The 18168-nt window shown below is 42.3% G+C and overlaps 1 protein-coding gene across 1 annotated transcript in view; it reads right to left on the bottom strand.

The window, feature by feature from the left end:
• MRTFB (myocardin related transcription factor B) overlaps positions 1–17967 on the bottom strand; it is a 319142-nt gene extending 301175 nt beyond the window's left edge. Inside the window, exons 1-2 of the mRNA XM_055562733.1 lie at positions 16867–17967; positions 15257–15352 (exon numbers count right to left, since the gene is read on the bottom strand). The gene's annotated coding sequence lies outside the window, so the exon portion shown is untranslated. The remainder of the gene's footprint in view (positions 1–15256; positions 15353–16866) is intronic.
• Between the last annotated feature and the right edge of the window lie 201 nt (positions 17968–18168).

The raw sequence follows: 18168 nt of genomic DNA, 5'->3' as shown, positions 1-18168 counted from the left end.
GGGTTTGGAATGAACACCGACCTTTTCCAGTCCTGTGGCCACTGCTGAGTTTTCCAAATCTGCTGGCATATTGAGTGCAGCACTTTCACAGCATCATCTTTTACGATTTGAAATAGCTCCACTGGAATTCCATCACCTCCTCTAGCTTTGTTCGTAGTGATGTTTCCTCAGGCCCACCTGACTTCACATTCCAGGATGTCCGGCTCTAGGTGAGTGTGAGTGATCACACCTTCATGATTATCTGGGTCATGAAGATCTTTTTTGTACAGTTCTTCCCTGTATTCTTGCCACCTCTTCTTAATATCTTCTGCTTCTGTTAGGTCCATACCATTTCTGTCCTTTATTGTGCCCATCTTTGCATGAAATGTTCCCTTGGTATCTCTAATTTTCTTGAAGAGACCTCTAGTCTTTCCCATTCTATTGTTTTCCTCTATTTCTTTGCATTGTTTGCTGAGGAAGGCTTTCTTATCTCTCCTTGCTATTCTTTGGAAGTCTGCATTCAAATGGGTATAACTTTCCTTTTCTCCTTTGCCTTTCGACTCTCTTCTTTTCACAGCTGTTTGTAAGGCCTCCTCAGACAGCTATTTTGCTTTTTTTGCATTTCTTTTTCTTGGGGATGGTCTTGCTCCCTGTCTCCTGTACCATGTCGCGAACCTCTGTCCATAGTTCATCAAAGACCTCAAGGATCCAGGCTACTGGAAATGCATGAAGTTAAAAAACAAACTGCGTATCAATTCTGTTTTTTTTTTTTTTTTTGGCCACACTGCACAGCATATGGGATCTTGTTCCCCAACCAGTGACCAAACCCACATTCCCTGCACTGGAGTCTCGGAGTCTTAACCACTGGACCACCAGGCAAGTCCCTGCACGTCAATTTTTTTTTTTTTTAGAGTTCCATGTGCTATACATTAGGTGCTTATTGGATGCACATCAATTCTTATCATCTCACTTCACCTCTAAACACATAATAAAATTATTATTATACTTTTCATCCCTTTGAAGTTAATCAGAGCCATGTAATTTGCTGGTTAGCAAAATAAGAATGAAAGCAACTTCTCACTACCAGAGGGAATAGATATTGAATTAGAAATAGAATTGATATGCAGTTTGTTTTTTAACTTCATGCGTTTCCAGTGGCCTGGGTCCCTGAGGGTCTTTGATGAACACAGCCCCTCCTCCTACTTCAAATCACCACTGAACACGTAACAGGAAGGAGAAATACACCTTTGTTGTCTTGAGCCAATGAAGTTTGAGGACTGTTTCTTACCAAGCATAACCTCGCCGATCCTAATACAGGGTTGGTGGGAGGATTAGATATAACAAAATGAAGCTCCATTAAGATACCTCTGTACACATACAAGAATGGCTATAAATTAAAAGACTGACAAAAGCAATTGTTAGAAAAGATGTGCAGAAACTAGGAGCCCCATATGTTGCTGGTGGGAATGAAAAATGGTGCAGCCGCTTTGGAAAACAGTCTGACAATTTCTTAAAAACTTAAACATAAGCTTACTGTACAACCCAGCAACTCAACTCTTTATCTTCCTCAAAGAAATGAAAACATATCTCCACACAAAGACTTGTATGTGAATGTTCACAGCAGCATTATTTTATATCACAATAGCCAAGAAGTTGGAACAATGAAATGTCTGTCATACACAAAATGTGGTGTATCCATGCAATGGAATGCTATTCAGCAATAAAAAAGGAACAAAATACAAATAATCCCAACATGATGTTTGACTTATGATTTTTCAGTTTTACAATGGTGCATAAGTGATATGCTTTCTTTAGAAATTATGCTTTGAATTTTACAGTATGATGCTTGACCATAGCTTCTGGTCAACCATGTGACTGCAGAGGTGAACAACGAATCCACTTACAACTTTTCTTCACCCAGACAACCATCCAACTGTTCACTTTCAGTATGGTGGAGTGCTCAGTCCCAAAGTCATGTCCGACTCTGAGACTCCATGGTCTGTAGCCTGCCAGCCTCCTCTGTCCATGGCATTCTCCAGGCAGGAATACTGGAGTGGGTTGTCATTTCCTTCTCCAGGGTATCTTCCCTACCCAGGGGTTGAACCCAAGTCTCCTGCCTTGGCAGGCAGATTCTTGACCACTGAGCCACCTGAGAAGCCTTTGGCTTAGCTACTGTATTTGAAAACTTTTTCCAATTTCACCAAGTAAACTTGGAAATGCCCAACTGAAGTGGGAGCTCCTGGTAAGCTTGTGATGTTTTTGCCTTGTGATGTTTCTTGAAAAAAATAAAAACTAAAGAATAAAGCACATATTTACTCATTTATATTCCTTATCCCCCTCCTCACAAAAGAAAAGCTAACAATTTTAATGTGGCAGTTAAAAAGTTTAATCAAAACACCCTGGTTAATGCCTTAATAGAAATTCAAATTCATAAAACTAGTAAATACATAAACCCAGTCCTGTTTCCATCTACTTGGGAGGACAGTTTAGGGGCAGGGGAAGACTGTTTGGTTTAAGTAACATAATCCATTTCCAGTCTTAATGATTCTGTTTAGGAAAGAGCATGGGATCTGGGGGTGGGGGCAGACAACGAGGTACAAGACCACCTGTGCCATCTTCCTGATTGCCGGATGCAGGCAGGTTAAGCCTCCTAACTCCAGACTCACCATTAACCCCATTGCACAAGTGGGAAAATGATCAACTCACAGGGATTTGTTAGGGGCTGAGAGTGAGAGGGCTTCCTGAACTCTAGAGCACTACAGGATATTTATCTTTTTTCATCCATACTCCACCTGGTATAGGTCACAGAGCCATGAATACAACACAGGATAAACAGCCGCGGGCCACAGCAATCGGTTCACCAGAAGTCATTTACATGGCAGGACGTAAGCAGGCCTTGTGCTGACACTGTGCAAGGCAGTCCTGGCAGCTTCTACGGGGCAGTTAATAGTGTTCACTGTATTACATGAGCTAGTCAACTTTACTATACTTTACCTACTTTACTATAAAATAGGCTTGGTGTTAGACTATTGTGCCCAGCTGTTGAGGAATATAAGTGTTCTGAGCATGTTTAAGGCTTGGTATGATTGTTGGTAGATTCAGTCTATTAAATGAACTTTCCGCTTATGATATATTCAGTTTACAATGGGTTTATTGGGATGTAGCTCCATTGTAAAGTCAAGGAAGATGTGTGCTGAGATATGCTACCATGCAGACAAACCTCTAAAGCATTGCACTAAGTAAAAGAAGCCAAATGCAAAAGACTATGTATTGTATGATTCGATTTCCATAAAATGTGCAGAAAAGAGAAATTTGTAGAGAAAGGAAGTCCTGAGGTTGCCTGGGCCCAAGTGTGGGAGTGGGGACCGACTGTATACAGGTTTGAGAGAGCGTTGGCAAGGAATGGGATAGCCTAAAACTGGATTGTGATCACGATTGCACAGTTTTATGTATTTTTTGAAAATCATTTAATTGTACACTTACAATGGGTCAGTATTATGGTGTGGGACTTCCCTGGAGGTACAGTGGATAAGAATCCACCTGCCAATGCAGGGGACACAGGTTCGATTCCTGGGCTGGGAAGATTCCACATGTTGTGGAGCAACTAAGCCTGACAGCCACAATTACTGAGCCTGCGTGATGCAACTGCTGAGCCCACACGCTGCAACTACTGGAACCTGTGCACCTGGAGCCTGTGCTCCACAGCAAGAGGAGCCACCGCAATGAGAAGCCTGTGCACCGCAACTAGAGAGGAGCCCCGACTTACTGAAATGAGAGAAAGCCCACGTGCAGCAACAAAGACCCAGGCAGTCAAAAATAAATAAATGAAAAATTAAAAAATCCTATGGTATGAAAATTCTACCCCAAAAGAGCTGTTATGAAAAAACTAAGCATCATATCTAGCATGTGGGGAAGGCTCAGTAAATGGTTGTTATTATTCCTTATTTTAGGGGTGAAATGCTAGGACTGAGGCTCTGCACTGAATTGATTACAAGTGAAGATCTGCATTCAGTGGTCTGGCAATTGGGGTTTGGCAGGGATCAGCTTCCCTCATCGGAGAAGGCAATGGCACCCCACTCCAGTACTCTTGCCTGGAAAATCCCATGGATGGAGGAGCCCGGTGGGCTGCCGTCCATGGGGTCGCGAAGAGTCTGACACGACTGAGTGACTTCGCTTTCACTTTTCACTTTCCACTTTCATGCATTGGAGAAAGAAACGGCAACCCACTCCAGTGTTCTTGCCTGGAGAATCCCAGGGACGGCAGAGCCTGGTGGGCTACCATCTATGGGGTCGCACAGAGTTGGACATGACTGAAGTGACTTAGCAGCAGCAGCAGCAGCAGCTTCCCTCATAGCTCAGTTGGTAAAGAATCCACCTGCAATGCAGGAAAGCCTGGTTCGATTCCTGGGTTGGGAAGATCCACCAGAGAAAGAATAGGCAACCCACTCCAGTATTCTTGGGCTTCCCTGGTGGCTCAGCTGGTAAAGAATCCACCTGCAGTGTGGGAGACCTGGGTTCAATCCCTGGGTTGGGAAGATCCCCTAGAGAAGCAAAAGGCTACCCACTCCAGTATTCTGGCCTGGAAAATTCCATGAACTGTATAGTCCATGGGGTCATAAAAAGTCGGACACTACTGAGTGACTTTCACTTTCCTTCAGGGACCCCAATTCTCACATTCCCCAATTTTATATGTCCTCTATGTTGATCACCACCTGTAACAGACCAGTGGAAATTTACATTGTATCCTGTACCAAGTTTCTGGGCTTCCCAGGTGCCGCTAGTGATAAAGAACCTGCCTGTCAACGCAGGAGACATAAGAGACACAGGTTCAATTCTTGGGTCAGAAAGATCTCCTGAAGGAGGAAATAGCACCCCACTCCAGCATTCTTGCCTGGAAAATTCCATGGACAGAGGAGCCTGGTGGGCTACAGTCCAAAACATCACAAAAGAGCGGAGTGACTTAGCATGCACACACATACCAAGTTCCACTTGGTAATCAGAGGTCAAGGTCAGGTATCCTAACCATAGTCCATTGTTGTTCTCTGTTGACATTCCAGGGTGCCTTGAACCTGAGCCTTTTCAAGATATTACAGGCAGACTTGGTGTGGCTGTAAAAATGTTTCACTTCCCACTGTATCTCTATCCTCAAACCTATACTGTCAACGATGATCTATATTTTCAATCAGCTTTCCATGTCAGCTCCCTTTTATCTTTATCTTAATGCTCTTCAATGAGTCCTTGTGTGAGCCTTGCAGAGTCAGGAGTTGAGTAGAGAATGCTTCAAAGTTAAGGTTGGAAATGGGGAAGGACAGGAAATCTCCCTGTCACATGCAGTTGTCTGTCAAGCCCTGCGGTAGCATTCATAGACTGGCTGATGCAATTCCAAACAACTGCCACTTAGGTCTTAGGGCCCCCTGAATAAGACAAAACTGATTCAGAGAGGCCTTGAATTCCAGTGGGTTAAAGTTTGAAGGGTCACAGTTACAGTATCACTGATGGAAAGACAGAGTCCAGCCCTTCAGTAGTCCGTTCAGGCGGCTTTAACAGAATATTACAGACTGGGTGGGCTTCTTGTTCAGTCGCTCAGTTGTGTCTGACTCTTTGCGACACCATAGATTGCAGCACACCAGGCTTCCCTGTCCTTCACCATCTCCCGGAGCTTGCTCAAACTCACGTCCATTAAGTTAGTGATGCCATCCAAGCATCTCATCCTCTGTCATCCCCTTCTCCGCTTACCTTCAATCTTTCCCAGCATCAGGGTCTTTCCTAATGAGTCAGCTCTTTGCATCAGATGGCCAAAGTATTGGCGCTTCAGCTTTAGCTTCAGCATCAGTCCTTCCAATGAATATTCGGGATTGATTTCCTTGAGGATTCCCTGATTTGACCTCCTTGCTGTCCAAGGGACGCTCAAGAGTCTTCTCCAGCACCACAGTTCAAAAGCATCAATCCTTCGGTGCTCAGCCTTCTTTATAGTCCAACTCTCACATCCATACATGACAACCGGAAAAACTATAGCTTTGACTATATGGACCTTTGTTGGCAAGGTAATGTCTCTGCTTTTTAATATGCTGTCTAGGATGGTCATAGCTTTTCTTACAAGGAGCAAGCGTCTTTTAATTTCACGTCTGCAGTCACCATCTGCAGTGATTTTGGAGCCCAAGAAAATAAAGTCTGTCACAGTTTCCATTATTTCCCTATCTATTTGCCATGAAGTGATGGACTGGATGCCATGATCTTTGTTCTTTAAATGGTGAGTTTTAAGCCAACTTTTTCACTCTCTTCTTTCATCAAGAACCTTGATGAACCTTTCAGCAAGAGGCTCTTTAGTTCCTCTTTACTTTTCTGCCATTAGGGTGATATCATATGCATATCTGAGGTTATTGATATTTCTCCTGGCAATCTTGATTCCAGCTTGTGTTTCTTCTAGCCCAGCGTTTCTCATGATGTACTCTGCATAGAAGTTAAATAAGCAGGTGACAATATACAGCCTTGATGTATTACTTTCCCAATTTGGAACCAGTCTGTTGTTCCATGTCCAGTTCTAACTGTTGCTTCCTGACCTGCATACAGGTTTCTCAGGAGGCAGGTAAGGTGGTCTGGTATTCCCATCTCTTTCAGAATTTTCCACAGTTTGTTGTGATCCACACTCTCAAAGGCTTTAGCATAGTCACTGAAGCATAAGTAGATGTTTTTCTGGAATTCTCTTGCCTTTTCTATGATCCAACAGATGTTGGCAATTTGATCTCTGGTTCCTCTGCCTTTTCTAAATTCAGCTTGAACATCTGGGATTTCTTGGTTCATGTACTGTTGAAGCCTGGCTTGAAGAATTTTGAGCATTACTTTGCTAGCGTCTGAAATGAGTGCAATTGTGCAGTAGTTTGAACATTCTTTGGCATTGCCTTTCTTTGGGATTGCAATGAAGACTGACAAGTCCTGTGGCCACTGCTGAGTTTTCCAAATCTTTTGGCATATTTTTTGGCAGACTGGGTGGCTAGTAAGTAACAAAAATTTATTGCTCACAATCCTGAAGGCTGGGAAGCCCAAGTAAAAGTGCTGGCAGGTTCTGTGTCTGTGGGGACCCACTTCTTAGTTCACAGATTGTCATTTCATTATATCCTAATGTGATGGAAGCAGTGAGGGAGCTCTGTGGGGTCTCTTTGTAAGGGCACTAATTCCATTCATGAGGGTTCCACCCTCATGACTAATCACCTCCCAAAGGCCCCACCTCCTAATACCATCACAGTGGAGGTTGTTGCAAACTATGATTTTAAGGGGATATAAACATTCAGTCATATGTCAAGGCTATATATTGTCACCCTGCTTATTTAAATTATATACAGAGTACATCATGTGAAATGCCAGGCTGGGTGACTCACGAGCTGGAATCAAGATTGCCAGGAGAAATATCAATAACCTCAGATACGCAGATGACACCATACTTATGGCAGAAAGTGAAGAGGAACTAAAGAGCTTCTTGATGAAAGTGAAAGAGGAGCATGAAAAAGCTGGTTTAAAACTCAACATTTAAAGAACAAAGATCATGGCATCCAGTCCCACCACTTCATGGCAAATACATGGGGAAATAATGGAAACTGTGACAGACTTTATTTTCCTGAGCTCTAAAATCACTGCAGATGGTGACTGCAGACATGAAATTAAAAAATGCTTACTCCTTGGAAAAAAGCTATGACTAACCTAGACAGCATATCAAAAAGCAGAGACATCACTTTGCAGACAAAGGTCCATATAGTCAAAACTGTGATTCTTTGAATCACATATGTGAATACATGATTCAGTAGTCATGTATGGGTGTGAGAGTTGGACCATAAAGAAGGCTGAGCAATGAAGAACTGATGCTTTTGAATTGTGGTATTGGATAAGACTCTTGAGAGTCCTTTGGCAGCAAGGAGATCAAACCAGTCAATCCTGAAGGAAATCAACCCTGAATATCCATTGGAAGTACTGATGCTGAAGCTCCAGTACTTTGGCCATCTGAGGCAAAGAGCCAGCTCATCAGAAAAGACCCTGATGCTGGGAAAGATTAAGGGTAGGAGGAGAAGGGGATGACAGAGAGATGGTTGGATGGCATCACTGACCCAATGGACATGAATCTGAGCAAACTCCAGGAGATAGTCAGGGACAGGGAAGCCTGGTGTCCTGTAGTCCACAGGGTCGCAGAGTTTGACATGACTTAGCAACCGAACAACAACAATATCAACAAACATTCAGTCTCTAGCAACTAGAGACCACCATGGCCCTCTAGTTAGCATTCAGCAGGAAGCAAAAGTAGAAAAGAGATGATGTAGTAGCATCATCTGAACAACTAGTGGTTTGGACCCATAGTCAGATCCCTAACAGAGAAATACGTTTTTGGTCTTTTCTATGTCCAGGCCCTCACTCCTCACTATAACATTCTCACAGTGCATCCAGCTCGCTGGCCACTCACTGGAGAAAGGATAAAGGTTAAGTGATTTTACTATTAAATAAAAACGAAAAAAAAGAGCAATTAACTAAAACAACTAAGATAAAAACTAATAAATCTAGAGACAGTAGAAGGAAAGAATGAAAGATAAAAGCAGACATAAGCAAATTGGAAAAAAGAAAAACAATAGGATTGGTACGATAAATCAAAGAACTAACTCTTTTAAGAGACCAATAAAAGAGACAGACCTCTGGCAGGGTTACATAGAAAAAAAAAAACAAAAACTAGTAAATAGTCTTAGAAATACAAAAAGAATGAGAAACAAAGACATGAAAGAAGATTAAAGTTAAAAGCATGTTTTATTTAAATTTATGCTAATAAAATACTAACCAAAATAAGACAATAAAATCCACTCAAGATGAGGTCGAAAAATTCAAGGAGGCAAAAAGTTGAATAAAGAAGAATCTGATAAAGAACTCTCCACAACTTTGCTGAGATGTGAATTCAGACGATTTGGATGGGGTTGGGAGTGGCATAATCCCCTGGGCAGAGGAGCCTGGTAGGCTATCGTCTGTGGGGGTCACAAAGAGTTAGACACAACTGAGCAACTAACATTTTCACTTTTTCTAACACTTTTTAAAGGAAGAATTTCTATAGGATCGAGTTGTTTCCAGAACATAAAAACCTTTATAAGTGTCTTAAATAATTTTACAAAGCAACCTAACCCTGGTAACCTAAGCTGGTAATAGAAAGGGAGTATATAGAAATACTACATGCTAAAGTGTTTAAGAGCTGTAAGTTAAGCTAGCTGTGCTTAAAAACTATTGCACTTCTACTTTGATAGATATAATATTTTTGGCTGTGCTGGGTCTTTGTTGCAGGGTGCAGGCTTTCTCTAGTTGTGGCAAGCCGGCTTCTCTTGTTGTGGTGCATGGGCTTAGTGGCATGTGGGATCTTAGTTCCCTGACCAGGAACCAAACCCTAGAAGTAATGCCTCTCCCTTCCTGCTAAGTAGTGGTACATGATTTACCCAAGAAAACAAGTAGGGGACAGAGGTGGAGGTGGATAAAGGCAATAGGTGACTTTTGCTGCAAAAACAAAACAGAATGAAAGTTTTCCCTTCCTATTTTGTAACCCTTAAATAAGACAGAAAGTGGAATACCACTGTATAATAAAAGAATAATATGACTAAATATAGCTTAGTTCCACAAATCACAAATGCAAGCGTGGCTCAATATGAGAAGATGTTTGGATTCATCACATTCATCCATCAAGAAGAAAAATGAATCAACTAACAGAATTCAACTTTCTTTCTTCCTGCAATAATCCTGTTAAATTGGAGACAGACAGAGGGTTCATGTGAAAAATAATAAATTAGGAGTCTACAATGGTCAAATGATGAATGCATTTTTACTAAAGCAGGATGACGCAAGAATGCCTGGTGTCCCAGCTCAATAGATTCTTAAATTCTGGAAGTTCTAGCTGAAGTGTGTCATACTCGGAGCCTGGGTTGAGCCTGACCATCAGATCTTCTATATTTGACTTGCCTGTTGTTTAAAACATTTGATTTCATTTCCAGCATTTAAAAGGCTTATAGATTTCACCTTTTTTAAAACACCTGATCTTTTGGCATATCTTTAAAAACATCTGACCATGAGGCCTATTTCTCAAATGGCAGAGAATGGCTGAAGCTGAGTAAGAACTTCTCCCTTTAGACAAGACTTGTGCTCTGCCATTTGCCAGAGGCCTCACTGGGCCCAATTCACTCATTTATGTTACTTCCCTGAGTCCCATGGACATCTGAATTCCTGAATCCTTGCAGAAGGCAAAAAATAGAAAAAAGGGTGCAAACACTGAAAAGGAGACAAAACTATCATTTTAGGGGAATGAAGTGATGAGCTACCTGCAATCGCCGAAAGAATCAATGAAAAACCCTTAAAATGAATGACAGCTCAATAAGATGGCCTGCTGCTGCTAAGTCACTTCAGTTGTGTCCGACTCTGTGCGATCCCATAGACGGCAGCCCACCAGGCTCTCCCGTCCCTGGGATTCTCCAGGCAAGAACACTGGGGTGGGTTGCCATTTCCTTCTCCAATGCATGAAAGTGAAAAGTGAAAGTGAAGTTGCTCAGTCATGTCCGACTCTTCTCGACCCCATGGACTACAGCCTACCAGGCTCCCCTGCCCATGGGATTTTCCAGGCAAGAGTAATGGAGTGGGGTGCTATTGCCTTCTCCAAATAAGATGGCCAGTTACCAAATTAATAAAAATTTATATGGCAGGGACTTCCCTGATGGTCCAGTAGTTAAGACTCTGTGTGCTCAATTCAGGGGGCCCGGGTTTGACCCCTGGTCAGGGAACTAGATCCCACATGCCACAACTAAGAGCCCACTTGTGGCAAAAAAAAAAAGATTCTGTGTGCCTCAACTAAAGATCCTGCACTCAGCAACAAAGATCCCACGTGCCACAACTAAGACCTGGAGCGGTAAAAAAAGAAAACTCATCCAGGGGCTGGGGGTGGAAAGAGAGTTTAGTTACCATTTGCAATAACAACAAATACCTTTGAGCTCACTTGGCAAGAAATGTGCAGCATTTATATGAATCAAACTATGAGATGCTACTGAAGAACATAAAAAATGATTTCAACACAAGAAAAGTAAAGCACACCATTTTCCTAAAATTGTTGTAAGGATGACCATTATTACCAAAAGAACATAAATGTAATACAACTCCAATGAAAAATCTAAACATAACTCTTTGGGGGAAACTTGACCAAGAGAGTCTTAAATGTTCATCCGGAGGAATAAATGTTTGAGGATAGCCAGCTAGCCAATAAAAATGTCAAAGAGTCTAATACTAGGGAAGCATCTGTTCAACAAATAATTAAAATTTATTATAAAATGATTAAACTTATATGATGATAGGAACAATCAGCAGAAAGAGAATTAAAAGCATAGACACATACCCAAATGTACACATAAACACAGTATAAGTAAGTCCTACTTCACATCAGCAGGTAAAGAAAACATCTTTTGTGGAGCTGCCATATGACCCAGCAGCCCCAATCCTGGGCATATATCCAGACAAAACTATGATTGAAAAGACACATGTACCTTATGTTCATAGCAGCACTATTCAAAACAGTCAAGACATGGAAACAGTGTCGACAGATGAATGGATAAAGAAGATGTGGCACATATACATGCAATGGAATATTACTCAGCCAGAAAAAGAACGAAGTAACGCCATCTGCAGCCACATGGATGGACCTAGAGATGATCATACTAAATGAAGGCAGAAAGAGAAAGACTAATACCATATAATGTCACTTATATGTGAGATCTAAAATATGACACAAATGACCTTATTTACCAAAGAGAAACAGACTCACGGATTAGAGAACAAACTTATGGTTACTGGGTAGAAGCATGGGAGGAAGGGATAGTTCGGGAGTTTGGAATGGACGTGTACATACTGCTTTATTTAAAATGAATAATGTAATTGTTACAAGTATATAAGAGAAAGAAAATGGGGTCAAAAAAGGGGAGATGACACCAATTGGCAATTCATACAAAGTGCTGGGTGGAGTGGGGAGGGAGAGAGAAAAACAAATGGCTGAGAAAAACAGATGAAAAAATTTACTCTCAATAGTAATTGAAGAAATACAAATTAAAATAGTGACATGACATTGAACTTGGTATACTGTTAATAAAAGTCACAACAATGCTATTCTTAGAGAGCCTGTGGGAGGCTGGGTTCTCATATCCTGCTGATATGAATATAAATTGACAAAACCTTTTTGGAGAGCTGGATATGTCAAAAAGTAAAAACACGTTCTTAGCCTTTGATTAGGAATTCCCATGTGTCAGAACTTATCCTGAGAACATTATCATGGATGTGCGCAAAGGCTTAGTGTAAAAGAGACGCATGTCACCATTCCTTCTAATGAGGACAATTGGAAATGGAAGGGTCAACAATACAGAACTGGTTTGAAAAAGTCCAGGCCTGACATGAGTGTGTGAGAGCGACTCGGATTGGTCAGCATCTCTCATGCACATTTGACGACTATTTTAGATTCCACCCACACAAGGAAATACTCTGTACCACAGAAATAATGTGGAAGAACATTCATCATACAGAAAAACTGTATACAATAGCATCTATGGGAAGATTCCACTTTAACTGGATGGCATCACTGACTCGATGGACGTGCGTCTGGGTGAACTCCGGGAGTTGGTGATGGACAGGGAGGCCTGGCGTGCTGCGATCCATGGAATCGCAAAGAGTCGGACACGACTGAGCGACTGAACTGAACTGAACTGAATAGGTAAATAGAGATAGGAAACAACCTAGGATACAGGTCAAAATGCCAGAAATGATATCTCTGGCTAGTAAAATTAGATATAGTTTTTTTGCCTACTCTTATATTTTCTGGGCTTCCCTGGTGGCTCAGACATTAAAGAATCTGCCTGTAATGCCAGAGACCATCAAAGTACTGTTTACAATATCAAGAATCGTTGACCAACTCAAATGACTGGCAATGAGAGGGTGGCTGGATAAACTATGGGATGCTCATATAATAAAATATTATAGAGGAGCCCAAACAAATGAAAGACAGCAACGTGCAATAATAAGTGAATCTTAACAGCATAGTTCCTAAAAAATTACATATAGCATGATGTCTTTTCTATAAAATTAGGAACATATATACACAGAAATAGACACATACACTTTTCTGAATGCATATAACATACATATAAAACAGTGAGACTAGATGATAAAAAAGAAGGGCATACTGAACAGACATCAGGACCAGGGTCCACTTTGGCTTGGGAGAAGCAGGTAAATAGAGTAGGGGTAGATCTACATGGTTAGATGCAGGTTATAATCTTATTGTCAAGGTTCTAGCTTTTTTGGTTAAAAAAAAGTTTGTTTTGTTTTTTTAAAACCCTGCTCTCCCACTGCAGGAGGCACAGGTTCAATCCTTGATCTGGGAACTAAAACCCCACATGCCACATGGTGTGGCCAAAAAAATCAAATCAAATGATGGAGCATTTATGAAAAAAAGTAATTAAAGCAGGTCATGCACGGATCAATGGTGATGCATTTCATGAACAAAGGATATTAATAAATTATGCACTTCTGTGTATCAGGCGTCCAATAAGAAAGAAAAACCTATGTTAAATGAAAGTTAGAATATGATAAAGGAAACACAAGTATTAACTAGAGGAAACATAGGGAGCTGGAGTCTGGACAACAGATTGAAGATGCAGTCTGAAGGCATACATCGAAAGTCTGGAGCGCCTACTACAAACTATATGCAAAGGTACCATCTAAAGCTACACTAAGAAGTAAGTTAAACAGACCTACCTGGGGCTTGTCTTTGTTTTTATAAAAGTTCTCTTCCATTTCAAAAGCATCCTCTGATACCACTCAGTGAAACCAGGGAATAGCCCCAAGACCCTCAGCAACTGAAGACATTGGTTCCTTGGCTTTTTTCAAGACAACTAAGCTCTCACGTCAGCTGGGAAGACTCGTCTCCTGCTATCTTATTCCTACAAGGCATTAAATGTGAAATAGGGCCTTGCTGGGCAGTTTGCCACAAAGTCTACTTTTACAGCCTCGGTAACCTATGCTCATGGCATCTCAGAACTCTGCAATGCATATCACAGTGCTTGGAAGGTTTGGTCATTTCCAGCAATGAGTATGTGTGTGTATATGTATGTGTGTGTTTAATCTAAGTAATACTCTCCTGTCATTCCATTATTACAAATATAAAAGCTGGCTCTGCTTTTAGGGTTCTTTTAAGATCTGGGGAAAAAAAAAAAACAACAAAAACACAACAACCTGTAACTCCAGCCTCTGGGCCGTATTCTACTTACTGTCTGTCACATAGTAGGTGCTTCCTGAGTGTTTTGCTGAGTTCACTGGCACTGTTTTCCAAATAATGATGTTGAAGACCCTGGCTTTCAAGAGTAAACACTTGTTCGGTGAGTCATCCTTTCTACAGATCCTGTTTATACAGGCACACCTTGTTTTACTGTGCCTCACAGACACTGCAGTTTTTTTTACATATTGAAAGTCTGTGGCAACCCTGTGTCAATCATGTCTACTGGCATTTTCCCAACAGCATCTGCTCACTTCATGCCTTGGTGTCACATTTTGGTAATTCTGGCAATATTTCTAGATCTTTCTTTATAATATTTGTTATGGTGGTCTGTGATCCACGATCTTTGATGTTACTGCCATGACTTATAGAAGGCTCAGGTGATGGTGAGCATATTTCAGCAATAAAGTATTGCTGAAATTAATTAAAGTACATATATCATTTTTTAGACATTATGCTATTGGACACTTAACAGACCACAGTACAGTATAAACATAACCTTTAACCCCAAATTCATGTGACTTGCTTTATTATGATACTTGCTTTATTGAGGTGGTCTGGAACTAAACCTATGGTATTTTGAAGGCATGTCTATATAGCAAGAAGCAATCTAAAAAGGATGAATATATTTATGGGGGAGGTATGTCAGAAGAATAGTTGAAATCTGGGACTGTCTTTGGATGTTAAGGACACATTGCTGTAGTATGTGAGATCAGCCACTATGACAAGGACACACCTTCAGAGTAAGTTCAGAATCCAGGGAGTCAGAAAATAACACACACACACACACACACACACATTTAGTGACAGAGAGATGAAGAGATTAAGACAAAGCCCTCCTACATTAATGACCCTCTTGTACAGATGACAGTCAAATTTTCCAAATCATTTTGTTTTGTCCGTCGAATTTGGTCACCAAAAGACAGCAGCAGACAGGCGGAACAATGAAAGAAATAATTAAAACCTTACCCGAAAGGTTATCAGCCAGAAGCAGGAATTATCGAGAGAATCTCTCTAGGAGGAGAATGGAAAAGTCACTTTTCCTGTTCACCACGGGTGTGTTATCTGAAAGGAGAAAAATATCACATACTTTTCAGAAGAAGCTCATGGGCCAGCCCACGCAGAAACTCATATTCATATTTTCCCAATTGAGGTCGATCACATCTAAAAACATCTGGACCGCCCCTCCCTTCACTGTGGCTCTTGATTAGCCCCACCTGCCAAGCCACTTGGTTCTTTTTTGCCATCTAAGCACATATGTGTTCATTTTCCCCTAAATTAACTTGCTCGTGGGTTTGCTGGGGTCCAAGTGTTAAGTCATTTCACGTGTGCGGCACCGCCCATCAGCGTAGCACAAGTGGGTGCAGTTACGCTGTTGGCTTGACCTGACTTGTATTTGATGAAATGGAAAGGCACCCGGGGCATAAACAGATGTCTCCAGTCTCAAGGCTGCTAGGGAGCGGGTGGAGGCAGGCACAGGGAAGGGCCTTCTTTTTGTCTTTGCTCCCCAGCATCTATCCCTCTCCAAATTTGTTGCCCGTCTGTGCTTTACCTATTCCTGCAGTCATGTGTCAGTTAAAAAAAAAAAGAAAAAAGCTTACCTACCAAATACACTCCAGGAGTGTGGGATCAGCACACGAGTGTTAGGTGTGTACACTTCATCTGTGTTTGCACCCAAACACCAAGCAACAGGGGCTTCCCTGGTGGCTCAGATGGCAGAGAATCTGTCTGCAGTGCTGGAGACCTGGGTTTGATCCCTGGGTCGGAAGATCCCCAGGAGAGGGGAATGGCAACCCACTCTAGTACTCTTGCCTGGAGATATTCCATGGACAGAGGAGCCTGATGGGCTATAGTCCATGGAGTCACAAAGAATCGGCCACGACTGAGCGACTAACACTTTCACTTTTCACAAAGCCACAGATGGGTATGGATGAGACAGTGAGGGCGGATACCAAGAGCTTCAGGATAAATCACCATAAAAATGGGTTGGCCGGGTTTTTTTTTTTTTTTTTTATTCCACCAAAGTGTTAACTGTGTTTATTTCTTAAAAAATATTTGTGGTATAATTTACATACAATAAACAGCACATAGGGAAATTGTATTTCCTGAATGATAACTGGCAACGTGTATGTTGTGACATCATCACTGTAAGAGTTTGGACATTTCCATCAACTCCAAATGAGTTTCCATGTGTGCATGGCCAGTTTTTCAGTTTGGAAGCCTTTTTGGTTTTGAGGGAATTGGAGCTCACCTAGGAGTCCAGGGCTTACCATGGGGTTACTGATAATGTTGAAGAAATCAACAGCAACCTCACCTACTTCCCGACACCCCTACCCCGACTCCCGCCTCCGCCCCAAATCCACTGCTTCCGCAGGAAAAACAATCCCTCTGACCAACAAAAGACTTGGGACTTCCAGCATGACTCACCCTCAAGTCCTGGGGCGCATACTCGGCTTCTGATAAGAGGCAGTCAATCTGTCCTCCGTTTGTTTATAATGAGTCATGCTGGAAATCAGGCAGCTCCTCCCCCCCCCCCCCCTCCATGTCAGGGTTGGGCAAGAATTAAGAGGCAGATACACCACCATTCAAGTGCAGTCATCCTTAAAGTGTCCGGTGACTCAATGGGGCCCCCTACTGGTGGAGACAGGGAGGGCCACGTCGAGGAGCGAAGGTCTGCCTTTCTCACACTTGAAGGCCAGATCTTACCGACTTGCAGGTTGATAAGAGAAGTGGGAAAACGCAACCGAGTTTTCTGTGCATCCTGCCCACTACCCCCGACTATTAGAGGCAGAGTGGAGCCTGAGTCACAACTTGCAGCCGGTGTATACACCGGAGCGATTAGCCACATAATTGCTTCAGTGATGAACCTTCCCCCAGCTGCAACCCGCCTCCCCCGCCGAGAACTCTGCCAACAGTCTCAGTGGCAGGAATACTGAAGGCCGAGGTTTACAAAGCGGGAGTTGTGATTCTTTTAGCTAGTGCCCTCTTGGCCCCGATTTAAAATTCCTGCTACGAATCTGAGGGGAGCAGGGGAGAGGTTTCGACTAGAATTGATGTCATGATCAAGCCAACGTAAAATAGATTGATCTGCTGCTTCAAGGTACTGAGGCAAAGCGCTCTGTTTGGAGAACAAATCACCATAGCAACTCAGCCGCCCCAGTTACAGTAGGCGCGCAGGACGACCAAAATAAAAATCCTTACCAAGTCTCAGGATTGGCTCATGAGAGCTGCTCAACAGACTTTCAGTTTCCAGACAGCATGAGCCAGCATGTATTTCGGTTTCCTAAATTGCTGAAAGGGACGCTTTAAATAATAATAGAACTATCCAGCCAGGTTACAAACAGAGGGGTTCTGGGCTGTCCCCACTTTCAGCTTAAAACACAAGCAGACCTCAGTGCCAAGCAGCAGCATTTGTCGTTGAAACAGACTCTGGAAAAGGGCTCATTGTTACTTATTGTGGCTTGCCAGTTCCGTTCCAAGTTGGGGGTACATGGTACTCTAAACGCTGATTTTTAAGAAGAGCCAAATCTGTATGAAAACAGGTTTTCTGTAGGTGTGAAAGGAAGAAAATCAAAACCACTCTTTCTTTCCTCCACCCCCAGGATCCCAAGCACTGGGCTTGGATTCCATTAATTATCTGCCTTCTCTCCAGCATCTGCCTTCTCTCACTTGGCTTTGTTCCTTCTGATCACCAACAGACAAAATTGCCTTGGCCATGGTACTTGCCCATTCTCCTCTTCATCCACACTGCCCAGGGCTTCCTTTGGCCTCTCAGTCCGGTGCGTGTCTGGAGCTCCCTGCCACCACCATCCGGGATGCCCAGTGTTCTCTGCCTGCTGCACACCCAGGCAATAAGCATTCCTACTGCACCACTCCTAATC

The sequence above is a fragment of the Bubalus kerabau genome, chromosome 23, assembly GCF_029407905.1.
Source record: "Bubalus kerabau isolate K-KA32 ecotype Philippines breed swamp buffalo chromosome 23, PCC_UOA_SB_1v2, whole genome shotgun sequence".
In the NCBI taxonomy this organism is placed as follows: Eukaryota; Metazoa; Chordata; class Mammalia; order Artiodactyla; family Bovidae; genus Bubalus; species Bubalus kerabau.
Note: the sequence above shows the minus strand (reverse complement) of the source record. Positions and strands in the feature narration are given on the sequence as shown.